This window comes from Equus przewalskii, chromosome 30, assembly GCF_037783145.1.
Source record: "Equus przewalskii isolate Varuska chromosome 30, EquPr2, whole genome shotgun sequence".
In the NCBI taxonomy this organism is placed as follows: domain Eukaryota; kingdom Metazoa; phylum Chordata; class Mammalia; order Perissodactyla; family Equidae; genus Equus; species Equus przewalskii.
Window position 1 is genome coordinate 9988852 of NC_091860.1, and position 19835 is coordinate 10008686.

At 39.4% G+C, this 19835-nt stretch overlaps 1 long non-coding RNA gene across 2 annotated transcripts in view; it reads left to right on the plus strand.

Moving 5' to 3' along the window:
* The window catches only part of LOC139080473 (uncharacterized), a 28244-nt gene extending 11914 nt beyond the window's left edge, over nucleotides 1-16330 (plus strand). The window contains exons 2-8 of one of the 2 annotated variants that reach the window (XR_011535005.1): nucleotides 3613-3753; nucleotides 4840-4903; nucleotides 5975-6170; nucleotides 12334-12392; nucleotides 13301-13435; nucleotides 14119-14219; nucleotides 15302-16330. This is a non-coding gene — a long non-coding RNA (uncharacterized lncRNA). Of the gene's footprint in view, nucleotides 1-3612; nucleotides 3754-4835; nucleotides 4904-5974; nucleotides 6171-12333; nucleotides 12393-13300; nucleotides 13436-14118; nucleotides 14220-15301 lie in introns of both variants that reach the window. The other variant, XR_011535006.1, reaches the window with a different exon arrangement.
* Nucleotides 16331-19835: the final 3505 nt, after the last annotated feature.

Genomic DNA, 19835 nt, shown 5'->3' on the forward strand with positions numbered 1-19835 from the left:
TGTGGTGGTGTCCCACATACAAAATAGAGGAAGTTTGGCACAGATGTTAGCTCAGCAACAGTCTTCCTCAAGCAAAAGAGCAAGACTGACAACAGATGTTAGCTCAGGGCTAATCTTCCTCACCAAAAAGCAAGCAAACAAACAAAAATTGGCATCTGGCTCCTTGAGTTGCAAGCACCCACGCATACTGAGGTTCAGAGTTTCTGGGGGTGTCACACTTTGTTGGACTTGAGGCCTCACCTTGAGCTCTGAATTGGTCTCTTCACCAGTCAGCACAATTGGCTGGCTCCAATTCCCAAATTGCCAGGGCATTGGCCACAAAGTATGGGAATGAGATTTTAGTAAAAGTTTCTTTAAAGCATACAAGAAATTATGGAAACTAAGTCCTAGCATGAGCCCCACCATGACTTATAAATCTTGAATAAGGAGCACTTTCACTGTCTGGTCCTGGATGTCAATAGGGAAAGCTCTAACCTCTTCTCCACTTACTTCCCTTGGGCCCAAACCATAGCAACAAGGGGCACAAGTCAGGAAACCCAACCCCATACCTCACAGGTGCTCACCCTCCCTCTGCTTAACCCCAGTGGGGTTTGAGCATTGGCTCCTGGGGCCTAGCACAGGATTTGAAGCTGCACGTTCTGGAATACTTCCAATTCTCCTCTGTTACTCGGTGAAGGAGAGGAACAGAGCTCAGAAGCCTTGGTACAGCTCAGCAGAGCTGATACTGAAATGCAGCCCTCTCTGAGAGTATTTCCATCTACCCTCAAGATTAAGAAACCTTTTCTTGCTAACTGCACCGTTTCTTTCCTCTCTTCATTTCTTCTTTGATCTGAAGCAAAAGAGATAACCAGCTGGTGATAACCAGCTCAAGCTGTTGCTCTGTCCTTTGTGTCCAGGAAGCTGGATAGAAATTCACCAATGGCTGATTTAAATAATCTTCCACTTTGGACCCTTGTGGGAGAGTATTAGAAATATCTAGGTTGAGAAAGACTTTTGTCCTTTCGTCATAAAGTATGTCTTTTTCACTTTAAACTAGTTAGGAAAAATTTTCCCTGGAAATAAAATAATAGAATTTTACACCAAAAAAGGGGTCAGGAGTGCAGCAGAAATGGGAATGGGATGCCTCCAGAGTGGAAAATGTGTGTGTTGGGAAAGGGGAAGTGTTGGATAAAATATTATATGTAAAGTTGGGCTCCCTTCCTGAGGCTGAGGAAGAAAGGATTTGACAAGTCTGACTCTATCTATGTGGGGTTCCAAGACCCCTGGGCACACAGGCAAAGGGTCTTTGTGGGGTGCTTTCCACTCGTTACCCCTTTTCTTGCATGGCTTTTCTCCTGGGGGTAATTTCTGCTCGCAGTCTGTCAAAGTCAAAGATGAAATATTTAGAGTCTGTGACTGTCTTTTTAGAGAAGAGGAGGACGCAGTAAACATTTACTTCAGTAAGCTTCTTTATTTAAATGACTTTCACCCCCTAGTCCCATAATTCTGGTCCACTGGGAGATGTGACCAACTCCACAGTGTGGTTCCCAATCCCCTTTGTTCCCCCTCTATGCAGTGTAGGATCTTTGTACCTGGAGTGATAATCACAAGGTTTTTCTCTGAGAACAAAATAAGGATGTGTGGACATGCAAAAATCAAGCTCAAGTATATGTCGGATAAGTCACTCTATGTTATAATTGATAAAAGAGTGGATATAGGTTATGAACCCCCACGTTCAGAGAGCAGGATATAGCTAAGGAAGGGACTGTCCTCTATGGGGTGCTCAAAACCTTAGGTAGTGGAGAGTAAAGCTGTGACAGCCCAGAACAGTCCTGGGGAGGGTGCACAGATCTTCCAGAGAGATATAGCTGATCATGCCAGTGCCCCACGAACATCCCCGTGGATCCCTTTCCATTTTTGTGCACTTGGTCTTCTGGTGTGTTTTCATTTCCAGCAGCCAGAGCTTGCATCTCTTTGTCTGAGTGCTGACACTAGGTCAGGGCTGACTTTGAGTTTAGGTTGCCAGATCCTGTTTTGCCTCCACACTTGGGTGCCTCTTATCCAATGACTGCGGGTATTGGGAGTGTAAGGTCTCCAGCAACCTACGCCTTGATTGAGAGTTTGATGTGGGAACTCCATTGTCTCCAGAGCTGTCTGTGGGACTGAACCCAACTGTGCTTGATAACTCACTCTTGCTTAGCTCACTTCCCATTCCTGTCCCACTTCCCCACTCACCTACCACTTTTTCCTGGAAACACATTCTGAAAAATCACTTGAGTGTGAATTCTTGTCTCCGAGTCTGTCTGCTCCTGGAGAGCCCCACCCAAGACAACAGGCCTCCCAGAAAGTTTGGCAGGCTTACCCCAGCCAAGATGGTGAGCCAGGTTATTATAGCTCAGTGATATTAGCCGCTGGGATCATGCCATTTCCTCCCTCACCCTCAATGCTTTGATGCCATGATCACCAAACTGCCTTCCAGTTATAATCCATCTTCCCCATGTGGCTTTTCTCTAAGGAGAGAAGATGTTTATCAGCTAAAAACAACATTTCAAGTTCATTTTGGCAGTTTTATTTGTTGTTGTATATTTGGAGTTCTGGATTATAGATCAGCCTCTCAAGTGTCATTAATGCAACTCTGTCCCCAAGAGTCAGAGCACCCCTGTGAAATTGGCAAAACATATTTTGAAAGCTTCAGGTCCAAGACATCTTGGAACCACATCAGGTGTCACCTTGCAAGGTCTTGTTTTGGAAGCCACATGGCCTCTCTTGGTACCTTCTCTACGAGGCTATTCTTTAACCACTAGAAGCTTCAATACTTCCATCTCCTGACCAGGCAGAGTTGAAAACACGGATTGCGAACGCTTCCCTCATCTGCTTCAGAGGTATCCCTTCCCTTATTCCTCTGAGAGGCAAACAAATTCTTTGGTTAGAATCTTTAGAGATATATCTAGATTTGGGATCAAATCCCATGACTTGTGCAATTCATAAAATCCCTTACTTACATTCTCGAGGTTTATAATTTGGAAATTAAGGGGAGAAATAAAATGTTATTCTTGTGGATGCATCAAAGGTAGGAGTAAAAATATGAACATAAATAACCTTGAGCACTTTTATCTCTATCTCTGCCACAACAGGCAGAATCACAATCTACTCTTTTGCTTTTCTGAGTTCGGATTTGTATATAGGAGGTTTTTCCTTAAAAAGAGGAAGAAAAATTGAATTTTGATGAATGAGTTTACTCTAAGATCTTTAGGATGATTGATCACAGTGATTAATGTGTTTATATTGTAGGTGGAGTCACACACGATGAGCACAAAAGAATCCCATTAATACATTTTCCCAAGTAAACTTGGCTTCACAAGAATCTTATCTGAGTGGAGGGTAACACAATTTTCATTTAGTTTTTCTGTTTCTGGACAGAAGTTGCAAATTCATGTGCAGCATTTCATTGCCTCACCTTCCTCCTGTGTATCTGTTACAAACCTGAAGCTCAAGTGGAGCCACTTCCAGTGGATTATAAACTGTAAAATGTGGGTCTAGAGAGAAGCACAGAAGGCAGAAGCTTCTCTCAGCTCCCCTCAGAGAGAAGTCCTAACCTTTTGAAATGTTGTCTCCCTGGCTTCTGTCTCCTAGTCACAGAGCTCATTAGCAGCCAGCCAGCTTGCCCCTGCAGTTCCAGCTGACACCACTGAGGGGCGCTACTGTATTAGGTTCCACCATGGAGACCCAACACTGAAAGATGGGGAAATCAATGAGGATGAGATCACTTCCTCCGTGAGTCTTTCCATTTCTGGGAATGTTTTTCAATTAAAACTCCAGACACAGACAATCATCATTCATGGCCTGCCTCCTTCAGAGCTCCGTTGGAGGCCAGGGCACGCAGGAGCAAGGCTCTTCATTTTGAGGAACTGCTTGTGCTATGGAAAGAGAAGCCAGAAATAGACATAGGAAAAATAAGAGAAAGGGGATTTAGCAGATGCTTAGAGCCATTTTTCTTTATAAATATATCTGTCTACGTCCCACTCTCTTCCATGTCACCACAGGCCATTAGCACTCTATTTTTGTCTCCACTGAGGCTCTGGGCCTGACCCACCCTGCTCCCCCTCGTGGCAGATTATCTTGTGAGGGCAGCACTCCTGGGCTGAGGGTTTGACATCATGAGTTATTTTTAACCCCGTAGGTTGCAATATCGTAACAGCATACATCTTGTGCCAAAAAATGGCCCCACAGCTGACAAAGAGGAGAAATTATCTCATAGGTAAACTCCCTGCTCTCAAAATGCCTCTCCAGGTACACTATTTAAAGCCATTGCCAAATGAGTAACAAAAATATACACGTCTTGAGTGTGACCTGGAAAACAATGTAATATATTCTCCATTGTCATAATCATCCAAAAGAGGCCTTATGAAAAGTTGGTCATTCCTCTAGATGACGTAGCAGCCACCTGGCTGTGATTAGAATTGGGGTCTAAGAAAGGTGCCCCCATCACCACAGATCTATCCCAAGCTATCCTCTCTGCTTTCCTAGTCTAATTAAAATTCTCCTATTGTGAATCCCTTTGGGTTAAATTGTGATCTGGGGGTGGAAGCTGAGTAATGCCTGAAGCTGTAGCAACTCTTAAGTGTGATCTCTAAGTGGAGAACATTGGATTGTGATGCAGGGAGAGGGAACAGAGTTTAAGGACAATGCAAAATAGAGGATCCAGGGAAAGGCCCCTCAACCGCTGGCATGTGGAGAGGGTTGGTGTCGGAGGGGGAAGACCTGGAACATGGAGTGGGCACCAATGACAAACCTCAGGCTGCAGAGCTTAGCATGACGTTGAATCATGTGAAATGGCCTTCTTCTTCTTTTTTTAGCCAGAATCAGTTGAAAATTGACTCTGGAGCCAAGCAATCCTGAATACAAGTGGATCCTGCCAACGCTGGTGAGCAGCCCTACTCCAATCCCAGGCTGCTTGCTCCGGAACTCCTAGAATATTATGCATGCGTTTATCACCTCTCCCAGGCATCCTTGCATCATTGCACTTTCTCTAAACTCAGTGGGTGTTGGTGTTGATTATCTTTAACCTTTTTTCTTCTTTAACACATCCAACAAATAACATCTCCATGGAAGATACCCCATCAGTAAGTGTGGCTATAGAGCTCGTAGCTATACAATTAAAAGAGATGATGAAAGTCTAGGCACATCTCTGGCCCACCAGTTCTTCTTCTGCCTTTCTTGTTCCAGTAATCAGATGACTGTGGTGTGGGCAAAGGCTGTTTAAGAACTGCTTGTCTATAAGATCAAGAATGCAAGAGAATCCACAGGAACAAGGTTTTATTGGGAACATTTATCAGCTTGTCTACTGCAGATCAATAAAAATGGCCACATAAAGTCTACTCGGGTTGGGCTGACTTTGAGGGTCTCTGTCAAATGGAATCATGATATTGTCATTTCACAGAGATTGGCTAAACTAGGTGGCTGTGGATAAGGAACACTCCAAAAAAGAGCCAACTCCTGTGTATGACACTGACCCCTGGGTCAAAAGTTAACTTCGTGGGAAGAATCCAAGAGGCCATAGTAATAGCTGCTGTTGACGGGAGGCTGTGAATTGGCTGACACACAGGCTGATCTGGGTGCTGGAACTTCCTGAAGGGAAAGGAAATAAAGAAGGGTCCACCTTCTACTCCTCAACTCTCTCTCTTATTAGCCAGAAAGCCAGGAAGAGTATGCAGATACATGGCTGCCTGCGGAGGTCCCGCGGAAGGGCACCCCTGGAGCACCCCGAGGCAGGAGAAAACCCTCAAACACAGACGGCTCATATGGGACTGAACTGACAGATCCAAAGTCACTTTCACTCTTTCACGTTCAAATTTTAGTGAATTTCCATAAAATCATATAGCAGAATTTAAGAATTACTTAGCAAATAGTATGGAATAGTCTCCAAATACCCAAATACAATCGCATTCGTAATGATTTTTTTCATGCTTATCCCGCTTTTCTTTCCATTTACTAGTGAATATTTGCAACCAACGTTTTCCTGCTAAACGAGTCTGTAAACGCTCCCGGCATTCAGCCAGAGTTGTTTAGCTCCAGAAAGTCTGTCTTTAAACTACGATGAAGTGGTCATACCTTTTGGTGTTTTCATCACTATTAAAATACATTGAACATGCGGTGGATATGGTGCTGGCCTCTCATTGGAGGACCTCAAGGTAAACAGATTTATGGGGTGTGAATATAAGATAATGAGGATGTTTTCTATGAACTCGCTATCAGGGCAATGCCAACAATGGTACCAACTATATTTTAAACAATAACCTCATCTTGGGGATGAGTGTACAGGCTCCCACAGAGACTATCTTGAAGGAAAAAATATATTCGTTTGGTTAAGCGGTGATCTGTGCATTCATCTATCAATTTCATTTCCATACAGTCACAAATTTCTGGACTTTGTTAGGCATAGGTCACTTTTGGAAAGTAAATATATTCCATTTGAAAGACTCTAAAACTTAGCCTTCAGCTTCTCTTTGCAGAGGCTTCTAAGCAGCTAAGTTCAACACAGGAGAGTTTTAGCCCAGGGTTTTAGAGATATTAAAGTTATGAGGGTGATAAATGCAGATATAATATTCAAAGAGTTTAAGAGCTGGCATTGGAGCCGGGCAGTCCTGGAGTAGAGCCGCTCACCAGCATTGGCAGGTGAAAGGTGGATTCGGGATTACTGGGCTCTAGAGCTGATTTTTGACCATTTCTATTTTCCGGAAATGGCAATTTCGCATGATTGGACTCAGTTCTAAGCTCTGTTGCCTTAGACTTGTGCCTGTAATCAGAACCATGAACCAATATTTGATTTTAACAGGCAGGTTACAGTAGTTAGTGTGGTGATATAGAACAGAAGATACGTAATCATTTATACGTTCAGGAGTCTAGCACATGCTTTTGAGTTCTGAGTAAGCGTCATAAAATATAAATACCAAAGCCCAGATCCAAAGTACCTTTCATGCTCCCTAGAGGCCTGAGCAATGTGGGCACATGATACTTTCTCTACTGTAAAAAGCCTAAAGGAGTTGTTCTCTCTGACCTTTCCCCTGACACAGGGTTAAACTGAAGGTTGATGTTCATTTGACAATGAGAAACTATTAGGTTCAAAGCAAAAGGATGATTCTTTGATATAATTACAGAGAGTTATACACAGCACAGTAAATGCCTTTCAAAACCATCTGGTCTGCCAAAATTCCATTTGGCCCGCAGTGAGGCATCAATCACACAAATATTTATCTAATGTCTATTTAACCCTTCTGTACGTTTTGTCTCATTGAGTCATCTCCCAAAGTTAAGAGGAAACCAGCTTCTGTCCACAGAGCATATACTCAGATCTCTCATTAAATAGTTTTATTATAAAAGCATCTTAAGGACAAATCAAAAGGGAAGCCAATTGCAACTGGGCTCAGGCTGAGTAATCGGCTTTAATTTATTTTATGCTCCAAGGAAGCAACTGCACCTAAAAAACATGGGATCTTTTAGATTGTGTACTGCATTTCTACACTCTACTTCTTGTGAGATGCTCGTTTTATTCCCAACTTAAAAAGACAACTTCTGGGGGTCGGCCCGGTGGTGTAGTGGTTACCTTTGTGTGCTCCTCTTAGGCAACCTGATGTTCATGGGTTCGAATCCTGGGTGTGGACCCACACACCACTAATCATGTCATGCTGTGGTGGTGTCCCACATACAAAATAGAGGGAAATTGGTACAGACGTTAGCTCAGGGCCAATCTTCCTCATCAAAAAACAAAAAAACAAAAAAGACAACTTACTTTTGTTGTTGATCTGTAGTCATGTGAATTTACTGGTTGATGAAAGGAATCTTGAATCTTAAAATTGATTCTGAGATCTCCAAACTTTTAAAATGCACTGGTAACATTCTTTAATATATCAAGTCATAATATATACTTGGGATGAGATAATCAATAATGAGAGCAGAAGTAATTTGTATTCCAAATAGTCTTCATGGTAAATGCACTTTTGGGGAACCTCTTTTTTGTAAGATTGATTGTGCAGAGGTTGCTTTTATTGGAGACACGGTTGGCAGAGGGATTGTGTAAAAACTGAGGCAAATGGCGACTCTGCCATTTTCTTCTTCTTCACTTTTGCTGAAATTGTTAGCATTAGCATTGATACATAATTTCTTGGCAAAAATCTTAAGTCAGTTGTTGCTTTTGCAAGAGTACATCTAATTTAAAACTAGTAAATGTAATCTATAGATTCATTTCCTCCAGTGTGAACATATGTTGCACTGCGTCACAATGCTCTGAAAGCAAACCATTGAGTATATATGAAGATTGTACTTAGCTTGTTGTTTCTGGGTCAAATTGTTTGTAAGAGAAACAAGGAATTAATTTTTACTAATAATTATTAAGCTCTGAATATAGACTAGTAATCCAGGAAAATAAAAAACCAAATGTGCCAAAATATATTCAATATTTGCTAATTTCCTTGATTGGCATATAATATCAATAGATGTGACTAAAATTGCAGTTTCGTTTTTTTTCCCCTCACATGGTATTTTAACAAAAAAAGTCACACTGCTGCCTGAACCCACATGTCATTTCCCAGCAAGAGTAGTTGAGAGCAAATGTTTTTAGAGCATTGTTCCTGGATCATGGCATCAGAAGAAGGAAGCAGCTCCATTTGGGGATGGTCTGTGCAGGTGGGGTCTATTTTTAGTCTCTCCATCTATATGTGTGAGGTGGGGAGTACAGAAGACAATGGAATCTCTTGCCAGGGCACAAAGACAAAGTAGCCATTAAAACAGGGGCAGCAATCAGAGCACATTGTCCTTGCATTCTCAAGGCAGCCGGGCTCTCTGGTTGGGTCTCATCTAAGGTATCCTAGAGTTGGGTGTATGAGCCATATGTAGTCACTGATGTAGCTGCTGTCACGTAACCCAGTGTCTAGGTCTGTAGCCCTAAGGTGCCACAGCATCCCCAAGGGAGCATGTTAAAGATGCAAACCCTTAGGACACCCATTCAATGACTCTGTTCCACGGAGTCCAGGACTCAGCCTTTTATCCAGGATTCTAGGGGATTCTGATGCAGGTGGACTGAACACCACACTTTGAGAAACACTGGTGGAGAAAAGAGTTGCTCATCACTAGAATGGAGATAGTTGGAGCAGAAGAGAACACTTTTAATAATGAAAAATATCAGTCACATAGAGCAGCACAGAGTGAACCTCAAAAATTGGAGGGAAAGAGGAGAAAAGAAAGGCTGAAGAAAATAATGAATGGGGAGGGTGGGGAGAAGGATGAGGCTAATTCACAAAGGTCCTTCCTCTGCTGCCTCTTCAGTGGAGGACAGAAGAGAATGAGGACAACAGAGCCACTGGCTATCATCCCTAGTCTGGACGCGTTTTGATGAGCCAAGAAGGTGAACAGGCTGCTTCAATATACTTGAGGGTATAACTTTGGGGACATGTTTTTGGTGTTTTTGATGAGGAAGAGTGTCGCTGAGCTAACATCTGTGCCAGTCTTCCTCTGTTTTGTATGTGGGATGCCACCACAGCATGGCTTGATGATCAGTGTGTAGGTCCACACCTGGGATCTGAACCAGTGAATGGTGGGCCACTGAGGCAGAGTGTGTGAACTTAATCACTATGCCATTGGGCCAGCCCCATGACTTTGGGGCCATGTTTTGATCACCATGCAGGGTTATTTGGAGGTTGCACTTGGGAATCAGAACAACCAACCAGTGGCCAAGGGAGGCCAACTCTGGAGTATCCAGAAGGTAGAGTTCCCTGTGGTTCCTGCAGGAGGATGTGAGTGTTCTGTCTGAATAATATGATGGGCTGACCTGGAACTAAAACCCGCTGCTCATGGCTAAGCGGGAACTGTGTCTGGTCCTCTGGAGAAGAGGATGGAGAGGCAATTGTCATTAGGCATTCGAGGCCCTCCCAGTTTCAGATGTCAAGGCAGCACATAAAATCAGTCTTAGGCCTTTCACCACAGGCCCATGGACTATTTGTTCATGTTCTAGGAGCGAGACTTGGTAGAGAGGTGAGATGCCCGTCCGTTCAGTTGAGAGTCCTGATTAGGTGCCTCTGTTTTCACAAAATGTCCTCTTATCACATGGCATCATTTAAAGGCTGTGCTCTCACTCGGACCTCACACACACCTGCACTCCAGAGGGAAGTCCCCTGACCTGCCAGCTGCTCAGCTCTTCACCGAAACTCTCCAAAGAGGGGTCCAAAAATTATGTAAAATTGAAAAAATAAGACTCAGCCAGAAATACTAGAATTTCCCCCTAGATAAAGCTGGAACCAAGAGACTTGCAGACTGAAACTACATTGTTTTAATATCCTGCAAACTTCTGGTTTGGCAACGGGCCTCCAACTGACTTTCAGGGAACTAGAAGAAAGAGCACGACGCTCTTTGCTGCTGCATATATGGAAGGAAATGATTAAGAATGTCATCCACTTTTTCACTCAGTGTTCTCTATTTTAAGTTTCATGTGAGAAATTTGTTTCAAGCTTAAGTGGAAGGAAAAGATGTCCTTTTGCTGATAAACTGGCCTAACATTTTTTGTATGTTCTCAGATGCCTGGATATCTGCTCCAGTCTTTAACCCAACTCTTTCTTTTTCATCCATAGTTCCTCTAACTCTGATTGGCTCTTTTTCTTTATTTAAATGTGAATATTATTTGTATTATTTCATGTTGCATCAGATCTTTTGTGAAATTAGATAGATAGGTAGGCAGGTAGATAGGTGTTATATAGCTATAAATAGATACATAGTAGATCATTTTTAAAAGTTAAGGAAGACGTGTTTCTTTCTCTTATCATTTACTCTGTGCCTGAAAACTTCAGGCTGTGAAGGAAACTTTAGGCTGTGCAGGTCGCGTTACCTATAGTGCTACGCTGTTCTTATTCTCAGTGTTTCTCTGCCTGATGGCTTCGTTTACATGCATGCTATTTTTACTGCTCAGTGTTTAAATGATTGCTCCATTATGTTAATCTTTGGTTCAGTGGTGACCATGAGCAACAGCTCCCATCCTTAGGTAATAGAAGCAAAAATATTTCATAAATGAGGAAGCACTGTGCAAATTTCTTCACCATGGAAATTTGTAGTAGTGCCCAGCAGTGGCACTTAAGCTCAAATTTCAAGCTTTAGTGTTGCAATGGAGGAGCGGAGTTGTCCCCTGCGTGACATTCCATGACCACTGCTGTGTACCTTCCCAAGGCTCAACTTTGAGCTGATGGTTCTTTGAGCAGGGGGTCCCCTAAATGGCGGCTTTAATTAGTGTACTTGGTGCGACAGATCCCCTTTTTCCTTGGGGGTTTATCTATTAGTAATGTCAAAAGGAACACATATACAAATTGGGAGATATGAAGGGAGATACATATTAATTTTGAGATTTTTAAAATCTTACATACTGCCTTCTGCATGACAGCTCTCAAGTCGGACATATTCATTTGGGCGTTCATCCCAACACACGTGTCATCTCTCATGTCTCTGGGTCTGGATCAGAAATAATCAAACGATTAAATAAACAAATGAATTACTTTAGAGCCAGAGCCGTATGTTAGATCTGCCTTTATTATTTTATTTTATTTTTTGGATTCTGACTGAATGACAACTTCAGTTTGTTGCCTGTTTTATGTTGTTTTTCTTAATGCTGCTGCTATGGGGTTTAAGCCAGTTTGGGTTTACACCAGTTGAGTTTACAACAATCTAATAAATAAAATGCTTTACAAGCCAAATGAAGACCCAAACCTTGGGAGCTTAGAAATAGGCATTTAAAGATAGGAAGCAGAACCATAATGGAGATAAAGGAGTCAAAAGACCCTAAAGATAAGATAATTAGCTAATGTCGACGGTTCTTATGAGGATTAAATAGGATAAAAGACATAAAGTACATGGCGTGCTTTCTGGAGCATGCTAATATGAGAGGGAAGTAAATGATAGCATAGCAGGCTGTCTTAGCTGAACAGAAACTGAGATTCTGTTTGCTATTTGTGAAACAAATGGATTTTGAGCACAGGGCTTACTGCAAATTTCTGTGGTAAAATATTTACTAAATTGCACACTAAAATAAAACCAAAGGCTGTAACTTGAAAATTAGTGACAATGCTGAGATAGTCAGTGGACAGGATTTCTGAAGTGGACCACGGTGTAGGAAAATGCTTAAAAACACAAACCTGCAAGGAAAATGGCAACTCTGGACTTGGAGATGATTTTTAAAAACATGCAGCTTTCTCCAAGGAGAAAGCTGTCTATTGAAGGAGACAGATGATGGACAGTAAACAACTGGATGCAATAAAGAATAATTGTAAGAGGTTCTACACTAGAAGGCTGGGGAGGTAATTAATGCATGTGTTCTGTTAGGGGAAGTTCCAAAATCACGGGCTCTCCAGGGAATTCTTTGCCTTCAAGTGTCCAGACCTGTGAGTATAAGAGAAACTCTGAGAATAGCTTTCTGCGTATGTTATTTTGGACCGTATTTATCTGAACATATGCTAAATGGTGCAGTTGAGCTGCAAATATATTTGCCTTATTAAAAAAAATAGCTTTCATTGTTGTGTCTTCCAGGCAACTGTCTTCTGTTGTGATCTTTCCTTGACCCAAATTCGTAAAGTCATTGAATTTTAGAGGTTTATCTAACCTGAAAGATAAGCTCCTCTGACTTTCCCATTTGGATTAAAACCACTGTGCCGTTGCTCGGAAACCTTAGACAATTTATTTAAGTTCTTTTGGCCCTGATTGCAAAACAATATAAAAATAGATGTACAGTGCTTAGCACAGTAACTTCTCCTAAGTGACAGTTATGATTATTATTATTTTTAGGCCCAGGTAGACCAAGTGACTGGTTCAAGGCCACACAGCTAGCTGTAGCAGAATTCAGATTAGCATAGAGATTCCCAGATAGGGGCTTTTACCACTACATAATATTTGTTCGTGGATCCCCCAAAACAATCTTCCATTTCTCTAAAAATAAAAAAAGGAATCTTTCTTCTGACCGTCATGCTGCCTGAAATGTTCTTTCAACGTTCAGTTGGTGATTGTTACTTATGGAGTGAGCTGCTTCTCCAGAAAGGCCGTGTGAACTTTTCACTGATGCCGTAATACAGGTAGACGACAAACACACTGGTTGCTATGTAGTGGAACAGAATAAAATGTGGATCAGTATAGGCTCGGTTCCACACCACCACTATAAAGCGAAAATCGCAATAAAGCAAGTCACACGAACTTTTTGGTTTCCCAGCATGTATAAAAGTTATGTTTACACTATACTGTAGTCTACAAAGTGAACAATAGCATTATGTCTAGAAAACCATGTATATCCCTTAATTAGAAAATTCTTTATTTCTAAAAATGCTAATCATCATCTGAACCTTCGGCGAGTCATAATCTTTTTTGCTGGTGGAGGGTCTTGTGAAAAAAACGCAGTATCTGTCAAGCATAATAAAGCAAAATGCAATAAAACAAGGTAAGCCTGTATCTCTTAAGTGTGTATTTGTTAACTGCTGAGCATTCCATAGAAAGGAGAACAGTGAGAGGGTGAGAGAGAGCAAGGTGAATATATATATGTATATATATGTATATTTGTATATTATTTGTATAATTTTGTATTATTTGTATTTGTGTGTATATATATATACACACACATACATACAATCATGTGCTGCATAACAACGCTTTGGTCAACAATGGACCACATGTATGACAGTGGTCCCATACGATTAGTACCAGATAGCATAGGTGTGTACTAGGCTATACCACCTAGGTTTGTGTAAGTAAGCTCTATGATGTCCACACAATGATGAAATCACCTAAGAAGGCATTTCTCGGAATGTATCCCCATCATTAAGCAATGCATGACTGCATGTATGTATGTATGTATGTATATCCATAATTTATTGAGATCCAACTGTGTGCTCAGGCACTCTCTTAGGTGTTTATAAATATTATCTCATTTAATCTTTCCCATTATATGAAACAGAGATATTACACTTATTAAAAAAACTGAGGCTCAGAGAAGTTAGGTAACTCACCCAAAGTCACAAAGCTTGGAAATTACACAACCAAAATTTGAACCTTGTCTGTGTGTCACCCAGACCTATAATAATGATGAGTGAATAACATTGCATATCTCTATTGTCTATTTTAAAGGAGCACTAAATGGAAATTGGACTGGAGAAAGTCTCTTGGTAGACCCCATGAACATGCGACTTTACATAACGGAGTAACGAAAACCACCAAGCAAGAGTCAGGTTTACCAATCTTTATTTGGGCAAGAAGTTTGTTAAATGGACCCTCTCACTTTGAGCATCCACTCTTACTCATCTGATTACAGAGCTGACTGCTATGCTAGATCTGAACCTCTGAGATGAGGTTGAGTTCTGAGAGGGGAGAATTAAATGAGGGGACTGCTAACTGTCCACCAAAATCCACTCTTCCCTTCTTACATGTTAATGGCCTATACAGTGGCTGTCCAGATGGATTACATTTCTAGCCTCCCTTGTGGTTAGGTATGGCCATGTGACTAAGTTCTCACCAATAAAGTGTGAGTTTTGGGCTTAAGCCATCTGGATGTGCTCTCCCACCATAGTTTCTCCCCTATATCTGGCTGTTCTGGAACAGAAGGTGGCAGAAATTCAGCTTTGACCAGGGAGGGGATGCATCTAAGGAATGATGGCACAATGGCTTGAGAGGAACTTTGGACGGAGTTGCTTAACTTACCCTGGACTGCTTGAAACTGTCAGCTGAGAAAGAAACTTCCATATGCTTCAAGGCACTGTATTTTACAGTCTCTTTTCTGGCAGTTGTTTAGCTTTATCTTAACTTAAACAGGGATGAAATAGTTGGGTCAGACTCCCTGGAGAAACGGGCTTGAGATGGACCTCAAAATATTTATGAAAGATTAAGCAAATAGAAAGGAAAAAGGCGAAGACAGAGAAGAAAGATTGTTCTTTATAATCATGTTTTAGTGATTAGACAGTCCAATGTCCATTATAAAATAGAACAAAAATCTATCCTTTGTGACAGTCTCACTTTATGACAGAATAGAATTGCATAATAAAGTAAAAAATATACTCTAAATGCAAATTACCAGTGGAAGTAAATATCTTTAACTTTCATTAAAGTGTCTAGACCTGATTCCTCTACCCACATTTTGGGGAACTTTTAATGGAAAAAGAGGAGTTACAGTGGTTCTATTTGTGGTTACATAAAACTGTAGGCTAAAACCAACTTTAGTTTGATGGTGAAACTGAAAAATCACAAACAATTATAACTTGACTGTATCTACTGTGTCCTTCATTATGTAACTCTTCACATGTTATCTTCTTTAAAGGGATGTTTTACTCAAGCCACAATGGAAGTAACTGGCACCAGACTTGTTGTCCTGCCATAGACAACTAGAAACCTGTTTTGAGATATTGGACAAAAAGGAGCATTGGACTGATACCCTTGTGAGAAGAGAAACAAAGAAAGTGAGCCCTACCATCACCCTGGCTTTCTGCCTGGAGGCATCATCTGGGCAGCATTCGGGAAGGAGAAACTTGAGCACATCATGGTCTCACTGAGTTGAGAATAGAGAGATCAGAGCCTTTAGGGATTGAGGTGACTGGGATTTGCAATGTGAAGTATCAGAGAGGAGAAAGGCATGCAGAAAAAGAGTCCCAGATACGTACATGAGGTCACCTTAGTGTTGCAGAGTACTAAATTGCACATGCAAAGGGTAAAATTCTATGAGGCTAAGGAAAAAAATGGCATGGGATTTGTATGATAAACAATTCCCACAGTGCATACAGAGCTGGGTGATGTTCAACTTTCAACCAGCCAGAGTGGAGTAAACAGCTAAAGAATTTACTAGGGTCCCTGAAAAGCCACAGTTTAGTAGTAGGGTGAAACTGTTCCTAAGGTAAAGGCAACGCGAGACTTGCCCCAACACAGCTTTAAAACAAGCGTCAAAAGAATTAAGCCGATCCTCAAGTAATTTGAGTACAATTGAGAACAAACTCCAGTACTCTTTAAAGACAGCAAAAGCTGGCACTCCACATGATACTAACCACGAGGTCTAGTTTCCAATAAAAAATTACTAGACATATGAAGAAGCAGTAAAATGTTCTTTGTAATTTGGAGAAAAATATGTCAAAGATCCAGAAAAGACAGAGATGATAAAATTAGCAGACAAGGACTTTAAAATATTTATTATAAATACACTAAAAGATTTAAAAGAAAACATGAATATCATGAGGTGAGATATGGAAAATATATTTAAAAAGAACCTAATGGAACTTATAAAGTTGAAAAATGCAACATTTAAAATGAAATTTTTCTTGAATGCAACAAACAGTAGATTAAGAACTATAGAAGAAAATGGCAATGAACTTGGATATATACTGTCCAAGTAGAAGGACAGAGAGAATAAAAAGAAAAAAATTAAGAGGCTCAGTGACCTATGACATACTATCAAGCAGACAAACATGTACTATTCCAGCCATGTAAAGGGGAGATCAGAAAAAACATTTTAAAAGTTATAGTTGAAAAATATCCAAATTTGATTAAAACCACAAAGCTATAGATCCAAGAATCTCAACAAACTCCAAGAAGTATAAACACCTATAGAAACCTATACCATGGCATGCCACTATCATATAATTTTTAAAAAGTGAGGAGCAGAAAATCTGAAGAACAGCCAGTTGCTGGGGGGCAGGCATTTCGTATAGGGAAACAAGACTAAGAAAGACCATGGATATCTCCATGCAAGTCAGAAGGCAGTGGAACAATATCTTTAAATGTTGAAAAATATCCAAAAATTGTCAACCAAGAGTTTCATATCCAGCAAAAACTTCCATCAAAAGTGAAGGCAAAATAAAGAATTTTTCAGGCAAATAGGAAGCTCAGACAGTTCACTGTCAGCAATTCTGCCCTCCAAGTTCTTCAGGCAGAGAAAAATGATACCAAATTGAAACTGATCTCCACAGTGTCAGAAACAATAAATATGTGGTAAAATTTTTTACTTTTTTCATTATTTAATATATAATTGACTATTTCAAGCAAAATATTAATACTTTATTATTAGGTTTATAACATAGGTTGAAATAAATTGTATGACAACAGCACAAAGGTCAGAGAGAATTGAATATTGTTGTGTAAGGATCTTATACATTAAGTTGTATAATATTATTTGGAAGTAGACTGTAATAAGTTAAAGAAATCTATTAGAAACCCAAGGGCAACCATTAAAAAAGTAAATCGAAGGGATAGAGCAAATAAGCCAATATGTGGGATAAAATGGAATACCAAAAAAATGTTTAATTAATCCAAAATAACGCAGATCATGAGGAACGAAGGAACAAAATAGAGATGCTCCAAATAGAAAACGAATAGTAAAATGGTAGATTTAAACTCACCATATTGAGATCCTCATTAAATAGAAATGGTCTAAATGCTCCTATTAAAACAAAGATTGTCAGTCTAGAAATAAAGAGCAAGACTCAACTATAGGCTATTTACAAGAAGCCCACTTTAGATAAAAAGACACAATAGGTTAAAAGTAAAAGGATGGAGAATATTTATCATACAAAAATGAATAATAAGAAAGTTGGAGTAGCTATATTAATATTAGTCAAAGTAGACTTCAGAACAAGAAATATTGCCAGACATACAGAGAGACATTTTATATTGATAAAAGAGTCAATCCATCAATAAAATATCACCTTCCTAAATGTGTATGGATACAAAAATAGAACTTCAAAATACATGAAGAAAAACGAGCAGAACTGAAAGAAGAAATAAATGCACATGGATAGTTGTAAATTTCAACAAATTTCTCCATGTTATTGAACAAAGAGACAAGGAAAATCAATAGGAAACTAGAACAAGACTGTCAGTTAGCTTAACCTAACAAAAGGAGAATGTTTATTTTTTAAAGTTCATATAGCATATTGACCAGGATAGAGCATCTGCTAAACCATAAAACAAGTTTTAACTTATATAAAAAGATTGAAATCATACAGAAAATATTCTCTGATCACAATCCAATTAATTAGAAATCAGAAACAGAAACATATTTTGAAATTAAACAATTTACTTCTAAATAATCCATAGATCAAAGAAGAAATAATGGGAAAATCAGAAAATATTTTCAACTAAAAAATAATAGACAACACAACATATCAACATTTGTGGGATGCAGCTAAAGCAGTATGTAGAGGGAAATTTATAACTTTAAATGCTGTATTGGAAAAGAAGAGAAGTCTCGTGATCTAAGCTTACATTTAAGAAGCTAGAAAAAAAGAAGAGCAAAGTAAATAGAAGAAAGTCAATATCTAAATTTTATCTATTTATTTTTATCTTATTGTATTGGCCATGACTTCAAGCTTATGTAAACAGAAAGAAAAGTAAATAGAAGAAAGGAAAAAATACAGATAAAAAGCAAAAGTCAGTAAGTGGGACTATATCAAACTAAAAAGCTTCTACACAGTAAAAAAAAAAAAAAAAAAAAAAAACAAAAACCCCAATCACCAAAATGAAAATGTAACCTACAGAATGGGAGAAAATATTTACAAATCATACATCTGATAAGGGGTTAATATGCAAAATGTATAAAGAACTTATACAATTTGATAACAAAAAAAAACAATCTGATTAAAAAGTAGATAGAGGATCTGAATAAGTATTTTTCCAAGGAAAGCATACAGATGACTGACAGGTAACGAAAAGATGCACAAAATCACTAATCATCAGGGAAATGCAAATGAAAATAAAATGAACTACCACCTCACACCTATTAGAATGGCTATCATCAGAAAAAATTGAGCGATAAAAAACATTGGTGAGGATGTGGAGAAAAGGCGAGAGCTGTACATTGTTGGTGAGAATGTAAATTGGTGCAGCCACTGTGGAAAACAGTACGGAGGTTCCTCAAAAAATTACAGATAGAACTGCCATATGGTCCAGCATCCAGCTTCTGGGTATATATGCAAAGGAAATTAAAACAGAATATTGAAAAATTATCTGCATTCACATGTTCGCTGCAGCATTATTCACAATAGTCAAGATTTGGGAACAACCTAGGTTTATATCAATGAATAATTAGATAAAGAAGATGTGATATATGTATATATATATATATGTATATATATGTGGAATATTATTCAGCAATAAAAAAGAAGGAAATCTTGCCTTTTGTGACAACATGGATGGACCTTGAGGGCGTTATGCTAAGTGTGATAAGTCAGACAGAGAAAGACAAATACTGTCTGATCTTACTTACATGTGGAATCTAAAAAGACTGAATTCAAAGAAATAGAGAATAGAATGGTGGTTACCAGCAGCCGGGTGGTGGGGGAATGGGGGCGATGTTGGTCAGTGGCTACGAACCTGCAGTTAGAAGATGAATAAATTCTGGGGCTCTAATGCATATCATTGTGATTACAGTCAATGATACTGTATTATATACTTACGAGTTGCTAAGAGACTAGATCTTAAATGTTCTCACCACAAAAAAGAAATGATAATTATGCAGTGTGAGGGAGGTGTTAGTTAATATTATGGAGGCAATCATATTGTAACAGTATATCAAATCACTATGTGTACACCTTAAACTTTAGCAGTGCTATATGTCAATTATATCTTAACTAAAAAAGAAATCAATGAAACAGGACATGAACAGAGAAAATCAATGAAACCAAAACTGTGTCTATAAAAAAAGTCAATGAAATTTATATGTTTTAAGCTAGAAAATAAAGAAAAAGTAAAAAATATGAATTAACAATATAAGAAATGACAGAGGAGGTATCTCTCTAGATCTTACTTAATTTAAGTGGCTTATTAAATGACTTTATGACAATAAACTTACAACTTACATTAAATGTAAA